At 38.2% G+C, this 15,344-nt stretch overlaps 1 protein-coding gene across 3 annotated transcripts in view; it reads left to right on the top strand.

Moving 5' to 3' along the window:
* The window catches only part of KLHL32 (kelch like family member 32), a 116,125-nt gene that overhangs the window by 83,731 nt on the left and 17,050 nt on the right, over positions 1–15,344 (top strand). The window lies entirely within an intron of this gene.

The raw sequence follows: 15,344 nt of genomic DNA, 5'->3' as shown, positions 1-15,344 counted from the left end.
GTGGGTATTTTGGTGGGTTTTCACCCCCTTCGTAGTACTTTCTTCATGGACTGTCTGTGTAAAAGTGCCAAAGCGCCACTCGTGAATTGAGGTATCCGCTGTGCCGGATCTGCTGCCGTTGCACTGTGTGTCATGGATAGCTCCAAGCAAGAGTACGCAGTTACTCTCAAGTAAAACTTGTGTGAAAACACAGTCTGTGGCAGGATGTTGGTTTCATTTTCCGAAGGCTAATCCTCCTGACCCGGTTCTCTCACCTGAATTGCATGTGGGCAATGGTAATATTCCGAACAATCCCTCCGTACTATTTGGGTGGGATTCATTAGCGTAAACATAGCTACCTGTAGCATTTTTTTGGTAGGATGTCCATGTTATATAGGCTGAGCTGGCAGATGTGGCACAGGACTATAAAGTGTACGTGCTTTTGGAGCTGTCGCTGGAGACTAGGCAGGGTAGATGCCGAGTACAGTTGATTTAGGCAGCTGAATGTCATACTGTTCTCTGTTGATGTTCTCAGGTCACACACAATTTTCCTGATATAATTTCTGCATCGTTTGTAATGATATTAGTATCTTGCTTTACAGCRAAAATGTCTATTGCCTGTTTGTGCTGTCCCTTTGCCTGATGGGTGTGACAGCCATCTCCCTCCTTTGTCTGCCTTTGCTTAGATCTTGTCATTCATGGTAAAATCTTCTGTGTTGTATATATAGTCTTGTTTTGAAGTTTTCAAAGTTTCTGCATGTTACTCCTTGAATATTGGCTGATTTATTGTAACTGTTGTTTATCAACATTAGCAACATACAGAGGGATCTTCTATGTTAAAAATATGTTTATGTTAGAAGCAACTGTGTGTTCTTCCAATTTTCATTTTGATACATGTCAATTCCAGAAAGCTTGATTATTTTGCTGCTGCTGCTGCTACAAGCAATAAAGAAATTACTGGAGGGCATTACTTTTGCTTCAGTGTCCTACAGTAACATTGACCCACCTAATTTATTCTTGATTAACTTCAGAACTGCGTAGAGCATCACACCAATATTAAGGAAGGCTGCTGTGCCCATGGCTCCGGAATTTAGGTCACTTTTCAGCTAAGCAGTGGATACATGTTTTGGCTTAGACAGTCAGAGATGACACCAAGGTGTGCACACAGCAAGACACCTTCTGTGGTACTGTATTCTGCATTTGAATTAGTCTATTATGGTAGGTTTTGTGTTGACTGTTATGTTCTTTGTGGCACTGATCTGTCAGAGAAGATTAACAGAAGGATAATTATATTAACCATACACAGGTATATGGTTAGATAAAAGAAAGCTGCTTTGGCCATAGTATTGTGAAAGCCAGACATGACTGGAAATACATATTCCTTCCTTTTTAAAAAAATTAAAGAATATGTAAGTATAAATAAAGTCCCAAACCCATGGATATTATGGGTGCTCGAATGAGGCAGTTGTTACTGTCTTAGTTAACATATTCCTTTGAGAGATACAAATGGCAATAATCTCTACTTTTTGAAATCCTAATAAAGCTCTTAAACATTTTTTCTGATGGATTTTATCTTGCTGAAACTGCTAGAAAATTAGAAGTTTGTTCTTCTGAGGATGCCCATCTCCGTATTTCATTGTGTTTGCTTTTGAGAGCTGCGAGAAGCATCACCTCTCTTTGTAACTATGAACAAAAGAAGACTGAGAAAGAAAATTAAATTAAACCCCTATACACTATCATCAATTTGATACTTAGGATCTAAATTCTGGAGTTAAGTGCTTCCACTAGTACCTAAACTAATCATATAAACTTATATAGAGTAAATTTGTGCCAGTGTGTCTGGACCTGCTGACTCAGTACTGTGCAGCATGACTGCTGAGGCCTGACCTGTTACTGCTTCCCCGATAATGGAGAGTAGGAGGGGAGAACTTGGCAATTTCCAGCTGTGYAGGTGAGCTGCAGAGCTGGGGAGTATATGATTGCTTCCCAACAAAGGGGTCCTCAGACACCTTGGACCCCTTCATGCCAGYGAGCTAGCATGGGAGAGCTTACAACAAATATATTTGTTAAAAAGATCTTAAGAAGTCTTAGTGGAATCAAGCTTAACTTGATCCTAAATTAGACGTCTGTGTGGGGTAGTGATGATGGACGGAAGAATGACAATCTTTGAACTGTGAATCTGTTGAAAAGCTTTTGAATTGCCCCTTCGGAGAGGAGCCTACTGTAGTGTTCATGTGAAACTGTATAGGTCTGATTTTTGTGAGATTTACCCTTCAGCAGTTGCAGTTGTTTCATTTAATTTAGATGTAATTTAATCAGTTTAAACAATAAACAGATGTTTGTTTTCATTTTGTGATAGCTAAACTCTAACATTCCCAATGCRTGAGATGCATTTGGGATCTTAAATACATTTGCAAATGTGGCTTTAAGTGTCTAAGTCACTTCTAAAAAGAAATAATATTCTTAGGACAATCAGTTGATTTTGAAAAATAAACTCATCATTTGAAAATAGTYATGAATTAATCTGAAGCCCATCATGTGGGTATTAAAGACTAAATGCATAGCATAAACTTCTATGCCTGATGTCTGGTAGTTGCAGGTGTGAAGTAGATAGGGGGAAATAGGAGAATCTCTGACAGTATTTGAGTATGAAACCCAGAAGAGTAGACTGACACTGCAGTCATCAGAGGGTTCACTGAAATAGTAAAAAGCAAAACAGAAATGGAATTCTTCCTCCAGTGAAGGTACTGATGATATCACTGGTAAAAAATATATATTTATTTATTTACACACACACACGTATACATATGTACATATATATATTTATACAAACACACACATATACCCCTAATGATTGCACTTKGAAAAATTGACCTCGGTGGTTATGTAATAATGTGGCATATTGAGAGCATATGTATATGTAAACCAACAAAGAGTATATATTCTGATGTACATTTCTGTGTTGGGCCTTGTGTGTCACCTGTTAATCATATACACATCCTATATAGCTGTTGTTAAGATTATTGTAGAAAATTATACATTTTATGTGATTTGTTGGGTTACATATTAATTCTATAGAAAATTTTACCGTAACGACAGGGGAGAAAGGAATAGTAGTCCTTCTACATTCAGAAACGATTTGGACTGATTTCTGCAGAACTATATTTCATTTGTATAGAATTTATTGGTTTTGTGCCTTTTTTGTTCTCCAACAATTTTTATTGRTGAAAGCTAGTAGATTCCTGTCTCCATAGAGAACCACTATATATTTTTTATGTATTCCAAGGGAGAAAAAAAAAAGAATAGCTATCAAAACAGTATGTATTGGAAGGTAAAAGATTGTCATTTCCAGTTATAATTATGTACCAGTGACTTATTTTAATGCTAAGTTTGACGGTGTAAGGTTTCAGTACATTTGATGTCAGCTTAAATGTTTCTTTAAAAATAAAAATGAATAAATCTGGATTTTGAAAGGGTAGTTGCTGGGAGTTTTCTCTTCCTCTGTCTCCCATGGGCTCTGTCCTCACACTTTCTCTCTAAAAGAGAGACTGTGATTATTTAAATTGGTCTAATGCTCACATAAACTTTGTTYTCCTTAAACTAAAATCAAATCACAGTGAAGAGTCCTAGTTAGACAGCTCTGTTTATGAAGAGGTAAGCTTTTGCTCGCTGCAACTTTTTACCAAGTTACTCAAATGTGATAAAATATCTAGGAAAGTTGTTTTGACCGTCATGACAAATGATGGCAAGGCTAAACCTGAGCATTTTGTGTGAGTTAGGAAATGCATGGCAAGGAGTTCCTACCTCAGAGCTTCTTGCCATTGGATACAGTTATTAAAGAGAGGCAAATGTAGTAGGGTCTGTAGGTTTTAGGAACCTGTTAGGCTGCTTCTGGGGGATGCTTATGGTGGGAAAGCTTGTTTGTTGTTTCTAATTCTTTTCTGTGGCTGGACGTGTCTGAAAGGAAAAGATGAGGTTCCTGGCTYTGGATGCTGAATTTTGGGTTTGGTTTTATTGCTTTTGTGTGCTCTGACTAGACTGTCACCCTCCACACTCTGTTCTGACCATCTTATTAAAACAAAGGTTGCTTTGTTTGCAACAGTCAGTAGAGCCTTTCCACTGTTATAAATCCCATCTCATTTATTCTATTTATTTGTGTACACTTCCAGGTCTGATGGTCATTGCAGTGCACAGGAAAATAGAATTGTTGTCTGTAGTGGGGTAGCCTGCAAAGTGTACTGCAGCAGGGGCTACTCAGTAGTTCTCAGAAATTTTAAACATGTGGTTGTATATGGAGTGTCATTGCCGTGTGGGTTGCATGAGACTTTGCTCCATCCTTGTGTCGTAGCAGAAGAATGACAGAGGCGCAAGAAGCATGTTTGTAGATACCCTTTGTAGATAAGCTCCAAATGGTTATAAAGGAAACAACACCAGCCATTAGACTGAGATATAAGAGCACAAGAATGTACTTCGCTTGWATTTTTTTTACTGCCAGCGCAATATAGAATAGTTCTGTCTTTGCAGCTTCAAGAAGGTTAAGGAATGCAATGTTTATTGCCAGTATAGAGATATGCTTTCCTGCCAAAAGAATATCTTAAATATTTTGTCAGATCATATTTAAGGGTCTATTTTTTTCATATTTTGTCAGGTATGTGCATCTCACCAAGCTTTATTTTGGGGCATGGAGCACAAAAGAGATTTTGGCTGCAGAGAAAAGAGACTCTTTCAGTTGCGCACAGGTCGTGGAGACAGAAGATTTTCATTATGTACTCGGTTATACCACCGCTGTCTTCTGTCATATCGCTTAATTTTTCTACCTCTTAGTTTCCATGACTAGAAAGTAGTTGAAATGTATACACTTCGCATGGAAGCTCTAGTTTTAGTGCTTATAAATTGCTTTGAGATACTTGGAAGGAAAGTGCTGTATAATTTTGAAGTTCAGATTCCCCAGAAGGTGTAAAATGGCATACTTCCGTGAGCTGTGGTAATTTACAACAGCTGAGAGTTTACTTTCTGTCTGTACCTTACTTTACTTGACTAGRTGAAAAGTTTATTTTTTCCATTATAACAACTCTTTACGCTAATACAATACAATGTATTACTATATGTAGTATTGTATATTAATGTACAGCAAAGTAGCCTTTTATAAAGCTGACTTTTGRACATTGTTATTTTATTGTAGGTCTGAGAAGTTGAAGTATTTTTATTGAGGTTAGTCARTGTCTTCTAGATAGGCTTCTGTCTAGTCTCATTTCCAGTAACAATAAGAAAGAGTAAAATAAATGCATTGGATAAAGTGTTCGAAAGAAATGAGTAAGATTGTGAAAAGTGTACTTTTTATTCTTAGCTCTTCTTAACTGGTCWTCATTATAAAGCTGACAATTTTTCCTTTATCTTTCAAAAAATCCTTTGAACTTCCCTGARAAATGAAACCTCTCCGTAACTAACACCGTCTCTCTCACACCTTTGTGGTAAAATGATGGCCCTGTGGGAAGGACAGTGGTGTTGTGCCAGCGCTGTGGGGGAGAAGGAAGCCCATGGTAAAGCTCTGGATTGAGAATGACCCTGCRTTTAGTTGCTGGAGAACGAATCGGTGGGCAGGAATATGCCTTGTTTCAGTTTCTCATCTGCAAAATAGAGATATTAACTCCTCCCTTCCTCACAAGAATGTTGCAGAGAAAAAAATATTGAAAATTTTTGAGAGGAGATACATACACCTGTGAAAATTGCAACCAACAAATCTTTTAACATATGCCTAAGAGATCTGCCAAAGTCATGGAGCWTATGTGTTCTTCTTGTACCTCTTGAGGACTGTACAGGACAATATATTTGTCTAGCAGCCCTACGAGGAAATCAGGCAATTGGTAACTGATACTTTACAGCTTAACTGCTTTAAGAAGATAGATCTTATCAGCACTTGAGAAAAATTGAGAAATATTTTTAATACCTTATGATTCACTTTAACACCATTAATTTTGATAAATGTTTGCTATTAAAATAGCTGCATTATGTACCTCTGCCTTAATCATAATATAGTATCATGAAATGCATCATTCATGTTGCTAGAAAGATTATGGCCAACCGCTCAGCTTGCAGAATGTTACTCGGTGCTGAAAGATCAAAATCAAATTTCTTCCTATTGAAAACTGACTGGTTCACAGATGAAGGGATGCTTTTCTGAAAGCAATAGATTCACCTCTTTTATCTACATAGATCCCAAACCAACARAACGCCCAAATAAGGGGTATAGAAGTTCTTATTTAGCAGTCAAAGGCTTCCTGAAGTAGTACTCTGGCAAGGTCCACTGCAGCTTCTGCAGAGATGCTTAAGAGGCCAGGKGGAGATACATTAACAAGTGCCCTCACTCTCTAGATCTAATTAACTTTGGGGTTCTCTAATCTTCCTTTTGGGCCACATATTTACTGAAGTCATAGCTAATTTATATTTGGCTTCCCTCTCTCTCTTACCTGAGCCTTCTGTCTCCAAACTGTCAGTCTGTGAAACTCTGGGTCTGTGGGAATACACTTTGTGCGGCCCCTCCTTGTACACCAAGCCAGTGCCACTGCTGAAGTAGGAGTCCTGTGTGAGTAYGGGAAGGAATGGGAAGGTGTTGGTGACAGATAGCAGAATGGGAATGTCTTTGAATGGTTGGTGTGATCCCAGTGTGTGGGGCACAAAGGGGGGAAATGCAGATACAGGAGATTTTGCTATCTGGTTGCTATTTGTGTGGAGAAACAGCTTTATTCCAGGTCTTTTCTCAACTGCATCCATCAAACAAAGCCCCTGCTGGCAATTTCCCAAGCTGTTACTTACCTTCTCCGTTGACRTGTTAGGTCAGATGTGCTTGGGAATGTCTTGGGGTCTTCCCAGGAGTTCACTAGATCTACATGTTTATTGTAAGCAGTGTCTTTATACCTAGAAAAGGTTGGGCACTTCAGTATTTGAAACAGGAGGAAAGGAGAACTGAATTGTCAAAGGGAAGGAGTGAGGGAAAGTACTTAKCAAGCCACTGACAGAGTGGGCACCTTTTAGTGTCACGCTGCCTTTCTATAGGACTTGGAACTAATAGATCCTTCTTACTGGAACTGGTTTTGGGGCCTTTATGCTATTTGAGGGCAGTAAAACTCTTTGTTTTATGAAGAAAAAGCACGTATATTTTTCAAAAAGGCCTGTAGCCTAATATGCTGAGTGTACCTTGGCAGTAGGCAAAGCTGGCTGAAAATAAGGTGCAAGCAACCTACARAGAAAGGATATGGAATAACCTGAAGATACCAGAAGATAATTAGTGTGTTTTAAGATTTAATATCCATTTGCAATTCYTTTTCTTCAGAGAATCTGTTACTGTGAACCTGCTTACGTCAACAGTAGACTTCAATAAATTAAACTAAATCAGCAACAAGTGAAAATGGCAGCCCCTCTGTCAGCCAGGGTGTGCAGGCCTACTCACAGCCTCTTCAGCTTAGGGCAGTTTGTTTCTCCACTCAGACAGATGTTGTGCTTGCAACCCTAAACTTCCAAGGAATTAAAACTTACATTCTGTAGTGTAAGGAAAAGTTAMAGAAAATAGAATTATCTAAAGGTCTTTTACTAGTAGCATCAGTCTTCTCTATCCACTTCTTTTTGTTTTCCTATGCTAACCTAAATGCTGATACATGTTTAGTGATGGCTGATAGAATAGAGAACAGCTGATGATAGCAAAGATCACATAAGAAAAGAGCTASAATTCTCCATTTGAAATAATTATTTCTATCAAAGGTGCAGAGAGATTCTTTTTTATTTACAAAAGCCATTGCAAGGATGGGAAGCCACATAGCTGGAGTTGGGTGAGGCCGGGAGTAGAAGTAGATTGTAGCTGAGAAGTTGCAGGAGGCTTAAACCTTCCGTTCTTTCCAGATTTTGCCAAAACAGAGCCCAAATTGTTTTCCTTTGATTTGTAAAGCACTCTGGTTGTGTGCTGATGACTAAGGTAAGRGATACCTAATGGAGTGGGTTCACTTCACCTCGCTTAGGACTTGGGAATGAACAACCCACCGGAAAGCCGAATATTGATGCTGTCAGCAGCTCAGTAACTGGTTTCTTCTTTCATCTCCAGACASTCACTGCTTGGATTCTATTATTCATTCGAGGGGGGAAAGGATTACTAATGCACTGTTCTTTAATTTTTTTCCTGTGTATTTGTGAGAGAGAGAGAGAACAGGAGAGCAATAATGCAATAAATACATTGGCTAAGAGAAAACATTTGCAAGAGATCCTTGCCCATTTTTTTTAATCTTATCATGAAGAATGTGAGCTGTGATAAATTGTTCTGCTAATCAAACAGCACTGAAAGGTTAGGTCATTGGAAGTCTTTAGTCATTTTGTGCTTTTCAAGAGTGAATTTGTTAAAATTATGCTGAATACCCACTTAAAGCCTCRGCTGAAAACCCTACCTGTGTTTTATAACTCTGCACTGTCAGAACTCATAATAAGTCAAACATTTTTTCAGAGGTACTCATAAGGGAGAAAAAACCCTGTAAATTTAAGAGTAATTTCAGATTGTAAATGAAAAAGAGAGGCACGACTGTTCATTTGCACCAATCATGCCTTCCTTTCATCTGCTCTGATTAGGCCTGGTGCGGTTTCATCAAACTACTCCATCACTGAGCTGTCACTCCAGTCGTCTGTTGATTGAAAACAATCAGGGCTCTGATGGCACAATTATTCTGACCCTTTAACTAGAGGCTGCTGTGATAATGAAAGGTTGATTATGATAGTTTGTGCCTCTTTCAGTTTGCCAAGAAGGTTAATTTGGGCATCAGACGGATGTTTAATGGGCGCTTGCTGGCTACACTGAGGTAAATGAGAACGTGCAGTCTTCGATATTGCACGGATATAGTTTGGCTGTCAATCATTGTCATTTTGAGTTTGTGCCTCGCACTCTGGAAATCACATTTTATTTTTTCCTTGGGATTTAATTTATTCTGTGCCCTGAGGAAGTTCTTTCACTCTGTGACCTTCACAGTCGCTTTCTCTGTCTTTTTTCCCTTCCCTCAAATGGAGCCCAAAGGCATAATGTATCTAGAGGAACATTTTTGTTTCATTTTTCACATTAAAAAAGAGGAAAATTTAAAATCCCTGTTTATCAACTCACCCTGAACAGAGTAAATGTTTTACTTCTGACTGTAAAATCAGAATGTGCAAATGAAGGCTTACCTGCTTGCTAATGCAGTGGCACACAAGAGGCTGCTTACATATACACCCATTTGTAAAACTGACAAACAGGTAATTTTAAAATGTCTCTGTGTAGGGAGAGTGGGGGATGGCACAGCATTATTTTCTGACCTCGCACATATGCTTTAGCTTGGTACAAGGCAAATACAGTCATCGTCACTGTACTACAACTTTCTGGAAAGTCTCTCTTTGGGGTTGGGGGCAAAAGACATTTAACTGCAGATTCAGAGATTATTAACATTTACTGTGTTCAGATTGAGAGAATCCTGTGCATAATTTTTTAGTTGTTTGGCTCAAGGTGCAGAAGAAATGCAAATACCTAATAATTGTGATTGTTCTACATGCAGTTCATTACAATCTTATTTTTATGCACATTTTTAATCCCCCCCCCCAAAAAAAAAAAAAAAGATTTCTGTCTTTAAAGTTCTGTGGTACAGATTAAGTCACCTATTTTAATGCAGCTGTCAAATATAAAGTAGTACTTAACTGATGCAATTGTAGAAGATAGTCTGGACACTGTGCCACATGCTTACTTATTAACTTCCATACCTACTTCCTAAAATTTTCGTGAGCAGCTCTGGCCTTGAAAATTTGTCTTTTTTTTCCAGAAGGAATTCTTCACGCATTTTCTTTTCTTTTTCTTTTTTTTTCCTAAAAAAAAAAAAAAAGGTGATAGGGTCCAATTTAGTCCAGTTCACTTACGTAAAATGCTTAAATTGGTATCCTAATTCACATCTCCTCCTCTAGAGTCTCTGGAGAGAAAGAAGTACTCAGACCCTTTAGAGATCCAAATTCAAGCCCTTTGGAAATCCCTTTTCATTTTAAAAGTGGAAGGCACTCCATGGGCTTCAATGGACTTTGTTTCAGAGCTTTAGTAAATATCTTGGTTTACACACGTAAGTTCTGATCCTGTGCATCAGATTTGAAGAGGCAGGGTAGTGCTGATGATGTTTGATTAAATAAGACGGTGATTTTAAGGCAAGAGGTTCTAGTCTGGAAAATCTGAGACTCGCTGAATTACATAAACTCCAAGGAGGGGCCAAATCAGACGTGCAAATTTGTAGTCAAAATCCACATTTGCATTGCAACAGAAAATGTGGCAATACAGTTTAAACTGAAAGCAAATGTTGAACTATTCAACTCCAAGTTTTGCTTTTTGAAGTTCTCTAGGTCCCTTAAAGTGATTTTCATAGTAGCTGTGTTACCTTCATGACTTTTTTGCCTTATTTATCAATAGGAGCAGATCTACAGAACTTTCCAAAATACTTAAGACACTAATTTGAATTTTTTTTCTTATGTTTAAACTACGAAGTACAGAAAGACTGTTTTGGGTGAGATTTGGGTTGAAAGAAGAGATTTAAGGGGAGAGGACCTGGTTGTTTGTTTTCCTTCCCCTGGTATACCATCAGATTATCATGCAGAAATCTGATAATTTGTGTTGAATATATCAGATTTCAGTCTAGGAGAAAACTTCCTTATCACTTCTGTTTCCATATTTAAAATTATGCTTTCTCCTAAAAGAGAATATTCACTCTGTTATTTTAATTGAAAATTCCACTTGTTTCAATGAGAAAGTGTGAATTCATTGTTTTTGAAAGCTTTTTTTAATGTTCCCTTTCATTTGTTATTGCTAAAAGAAATACTTAATTTTTCCACTACTGTCCCTTGTTTGCTCCATGTCAATTATTAGAGACCTTAGATGGTAAGAACAAGCCTAATTCCTTTGAAATTTGTGGGGCTATGGCATGAGTGTGTMGACTAAAGATCAGGCCAAAATGACATTATCGGAGTTCCCGTGGCCCCTGCCTCTTGYGGAGTCCAGGATCAGAGCAATATTTTCTTTGTCAGAGCACTGTAGAYATAAACCTTCCATGACACTAAGTTTGTGACTTAAAGTCGTTTACAAATGAACCTGGCTCTAAGGAGTATGYCAAGCTTTTGCATTGATAAGGTAGCTTGTCTTTTCTGCTTTCCTCCGATGCCAAGTGAAGGTCTAGCGTGTTTACCAGCAGTGTGACGTGAGAACGATTTTTGGGGGACACTGAACAGGCAAGGCGAAGATGCATCAGGGTCTGTTGCTTACAAGYTGGTAACCCAGAAAAACAGGTAACTCTTTATTGCAGGCCTACCGCAGGGCTACCTTCAACAGGAATGAAACCTCTAACTCTGCTTTGACTTCCACTGCCTCTGTGGCTTTTCCAGATGTGGTATATATACTGTTAATAGCAGGGAGGGAAGAACCATGCTCTTATGCTATGTGAATTAGACTGCTGAAGCACTGTGTTGGAAGCAGAAGCCAACGTTGTAACTACAACAAAATCAAAGTCAGATACACAAGTACATTTAGATGTACGCTTTAACYATGCCACAGTATATTTTCCATCTATTCTCTGATGCTTTCAGTGTGTGTGAAAATCATGTCCTTTTAAGGTTTTGTCATTTACTTAGCTTAGAAGATGAATATGGCAAAATAAATTATTTATTAAAGTTGRTACAAGTACTGGGCTCATACTCACACATTAGAATTAATAAGAAAAGAAACTTTTAAYAGTTTAATTAGCATTTGCTTATATGGTACTAAGAGTAGGAGTCCTTCCTTATTTTGTAAATTAATAATRGTGATAAAAATATTTTTAAGCTCAAAATTGTGGAGATTTTCTTTGGTTTTACTTGTTTGTGTTTTAAACACAGTTGTACTTTCAGGTGTTATTGGAATTTCCTTAGAGAAGTCTTAATGTGTCCTTGCAGTGAAAAGAAGTGTACAATGGCTTTATCTTGCCCATGCTGACTGCAGTGGCTAATATCTGCTGCCAGAGAGGCACTTTGATTAGTGTGTATGTGACATAAATTTTGGAGTCCCTGTGCAGGCACCAGTCTCAGTCTGGATTAAACAGAGTAAACTGAGACTGAGTAAAGGCAGGGGAATTTGCATTGAGTAAATATACAGATATTTGCTAGTATGTTGTATACGAGTTTGCACTTCTATGATATATTCGTGAGAGAGATTTTTGTCTTGTTAACACTAAAGGAARTATAGAACTGTCTTGCAGTTCATCAGTGACTGTTTTTACTACATGCAAAAAACTTGYTTGGTACTCGATTTTCTTTTGATCTTTGCCCTCTCCTACCTCCCAGTAACTGCCAGGTCATCCACTGACTGGAGATTCAATTCACCTCAATGGTAGCTCARGTTTTTTCCATACCACATTCTGATAGAGAGCACTTTAACAATCTGCATTGCACACAAAGTGTGAAAGTCTTGAGACTCAGTTTGTAAGCGCCCCTAAAACCATATGACCTGCTCCATAGCTCTGTGTCATGGTTTAGGTGATAGTCATGCATTCTATGGAATGTACACATAAATGCATTTTTGGCTTTAATATTTAGTAACTATTTTGAAGGACTGTTCCAACATGAATTTATGGCATTCAAAGTCAAGTAATAGTAATTGRTATCATAGCAAGACAAGGAGATATAAACAACACAACTTTTAACTCATACCACTTTTTTTCTGCCTCCGAGAATCAAAGATCAGGTGTAAGTCACATAAGATACTGTAGTCAAGTTGTGTTCAGTGGTAGTGGGAGGGCAGCTGGCCAGTGTCCAGTGATTCCAGTGGGAATCATGCGTCATAATTCCCAGATCTCAGTTGCTCCCTTAAGGGCAACTTCAATGCCAGCAAAGCCTCTCTGTCCAGTATCAACTACCTACAGCCCATACAAGTGATAAGATGATGTGTAGGCTTCTTAGCCCTGCCTTCTAAATTTGTATAGTAAAATGCAGTACCCTACAACAAACTGACCTCACACTTGGAGTCTGGTAAGARTCAGAAGCTGCCTGTACAAAAGACATTGCCTGGGTTTCACTTTACTCCTCCTACTACTGTTGAAGTTGCTCATTAGAAGGGAAGAGTGGAAGTAGTATAGACCAAAGACATCTTAGATGATGTGTTTAGAGGATTCCAAGGAGGTTGCAATAATTGAATTTGGAAAGATTCAAAGGTTTTCTTGCATAAAAAGAAAGAAGCAGGACAGATGGCTGGGGATGAAATAGGGCAGKAGAAGATGGAGAAAGTTTTGCATCAGGACTGGGAATAGATCACACATCTCCAACCAGTGCCAGCACTATCTTTATTCCACTCTGCACCATTGCTGTGGTGTTATAGAAATTTCATGGTTTTAGAGAAATACTATGCATTGTCGATTCCAGTGAAACTTTCTTTTTTAACAAYAGCTCCACAAATGTTTTCAATACAGACCAAACTCAGCGTGAACCAAGTTGCTTTTGCCAAACTTCATGCAGCAGAGAATGTGTCTTGTAGTGGAGATGTCCATCTCTTCTGCTGAAACTCTTCACACATCCCCATATGCAAAATAAATGCAGATAGTGTGTCTGTGAAAGATACGAAGGTAGTGTTGTTTGTGTGTTTATACAGTATTTATTGAGGGAGGAGGAGGAGGAGGAAGAGGAGGAGTGAAGTTCTAAGATACTAACAGACATTACCTTAAAAGCCTTGAAATTACCAAAACCTGATTGCAGCAATGTGTGTCTTTTAAGAGTCTGTAATCTTTGTCATATATAGTACAGGTGACACCTGTACTATGATGTTCTAGGTATGAGTGATGACATGGACTGTAAGTGAAAGAAACACTGATCTGTTGGACTCGAGTGATGACAGATAAAGTACTCGCTTTTTGTAAATTCTTCTCCTTCAATRTAGCAACCCACGTATCAGTCACTATGAATTCAATTGGTGTCTTCATCATGATGAAGACAATTAGACATGTATATTTGGTAGGTTTTAAAACATGTGATTATAATCCTCAATGATTTCAAGTCCATAAGCGCTTTTAAATGTATTTAATTAACTCTTTGTTTACCAGCGTGTATAAATAAGTATAGCTTAATGCATACTGAAACACAATACTTCATATAACTTGCTGAACCTGCTGTTGCAATTTTTGATGCTCTTCGTTGATTGTTTGTTTTGCAGGGGTTGAATAGCACAGARGAGAAAAAAGCGTTCCAAATTCATCTTAATTAAACAGTGTTTGTAGTTTGTCATGATCCTTCTCTTACAGAATACAGGAGAAGCAATAGGTTTGATACACTGTGAGTGTAAAAAAGCCCTGAGCAAGACAAAAGCCTTGTCAAGCTGTTTCATGTGACATTCTTATGAGCAATGCAGGGCAATAAGTTTTAGACAAAACTGTTGTTAATGTGTAGCAAGAAACTTCTGCTCCATCTTTGTCAAGATGAAGGATGTATCAGAGAGAGGAGCCTGTCCTCATCCAAATTATTCAATATTTTGTTATTGTCTTGGATGATAGAATTCTATGGGTTTTATATTTTCAGACCGTCAGAAAGTGGAATGATACTCAAGCACTTTCAAAATAAAATTAGAATTCAGAATGATCTTGACAGTTTGAGGCAGTGGTGTAAAGTAAATGGTAGACAGCTCGGTAATAACAGAAGCACTGCACTTTGTGGAAGTTCTGCAGAAAAAAATGTGGCACGAGTAGATGTAAGCTTAAACATGAATCAGCAGTATGATAGTGCATTGACAAAGTAAGTCTCAAATAGTAGTGATGTACAAACAGGAGTGGTATAGCTAGTTGTGATCAAAGAGATCCTTCTAATCTATTTTCCACTACCATAGCCTTAAGAGGAAGATTCTACCCAATTTTGAGCAACAAATATCAAGGAAGAGGGGGCATTTTCTTTCAGCAAGAGAGAGCTATGAGCCGAGCAACAGAGGTTCAGGGGCTTATGAAATGTAACCTGAGAGAGAGTGAATAAATGAGACTTTTTCATTCAGAGAAAGGGCAACTGCCGCAGGCATCTTCAAATACATCAGAGGTGGAGGAGAAATGGAAGGCAACAAACTGTTTTTCATCTTGTATGGACAGAATGCAGCAATCATCAGATTCAAAGGAGATTCGAAGAGGAACTAGGGTTTCCTGTGCTCTGGAGTATAAACCCAAAGGTGCAGTGGAAAATGGGACAAAAAGTTGTAAGGTTTGGTGCTCCTGCATAGGTTAGAGATCCAAGAGGACAACCAAAAATGCACATAGATTTCCTGAGGAGGTTAAGGGATCTTCATCAATAGAGATTTTCAAGAATAATTTATACAACATTTCTTGAAATGGTTTGGA

This window comes from Rhea americana, unplaced genomic scaffold, assembly GCF_003343005.1.
Source record: "Rhea americana isolate MKP2758 unplaced genomic scaffold, rheAme1 scaffold_25, whole genome shotgun sequence".
In the NCBI taxonomy this organism is placed as follows: domain Eukaryota; kingdom Metazoa; phylum Chordata; class Aves; order Rheiformes; family Rheidae; genus Rhea; species Rhea americana.
This window is presented reverse-complemented; position numbering and strand designations above follow the sequence as displayed.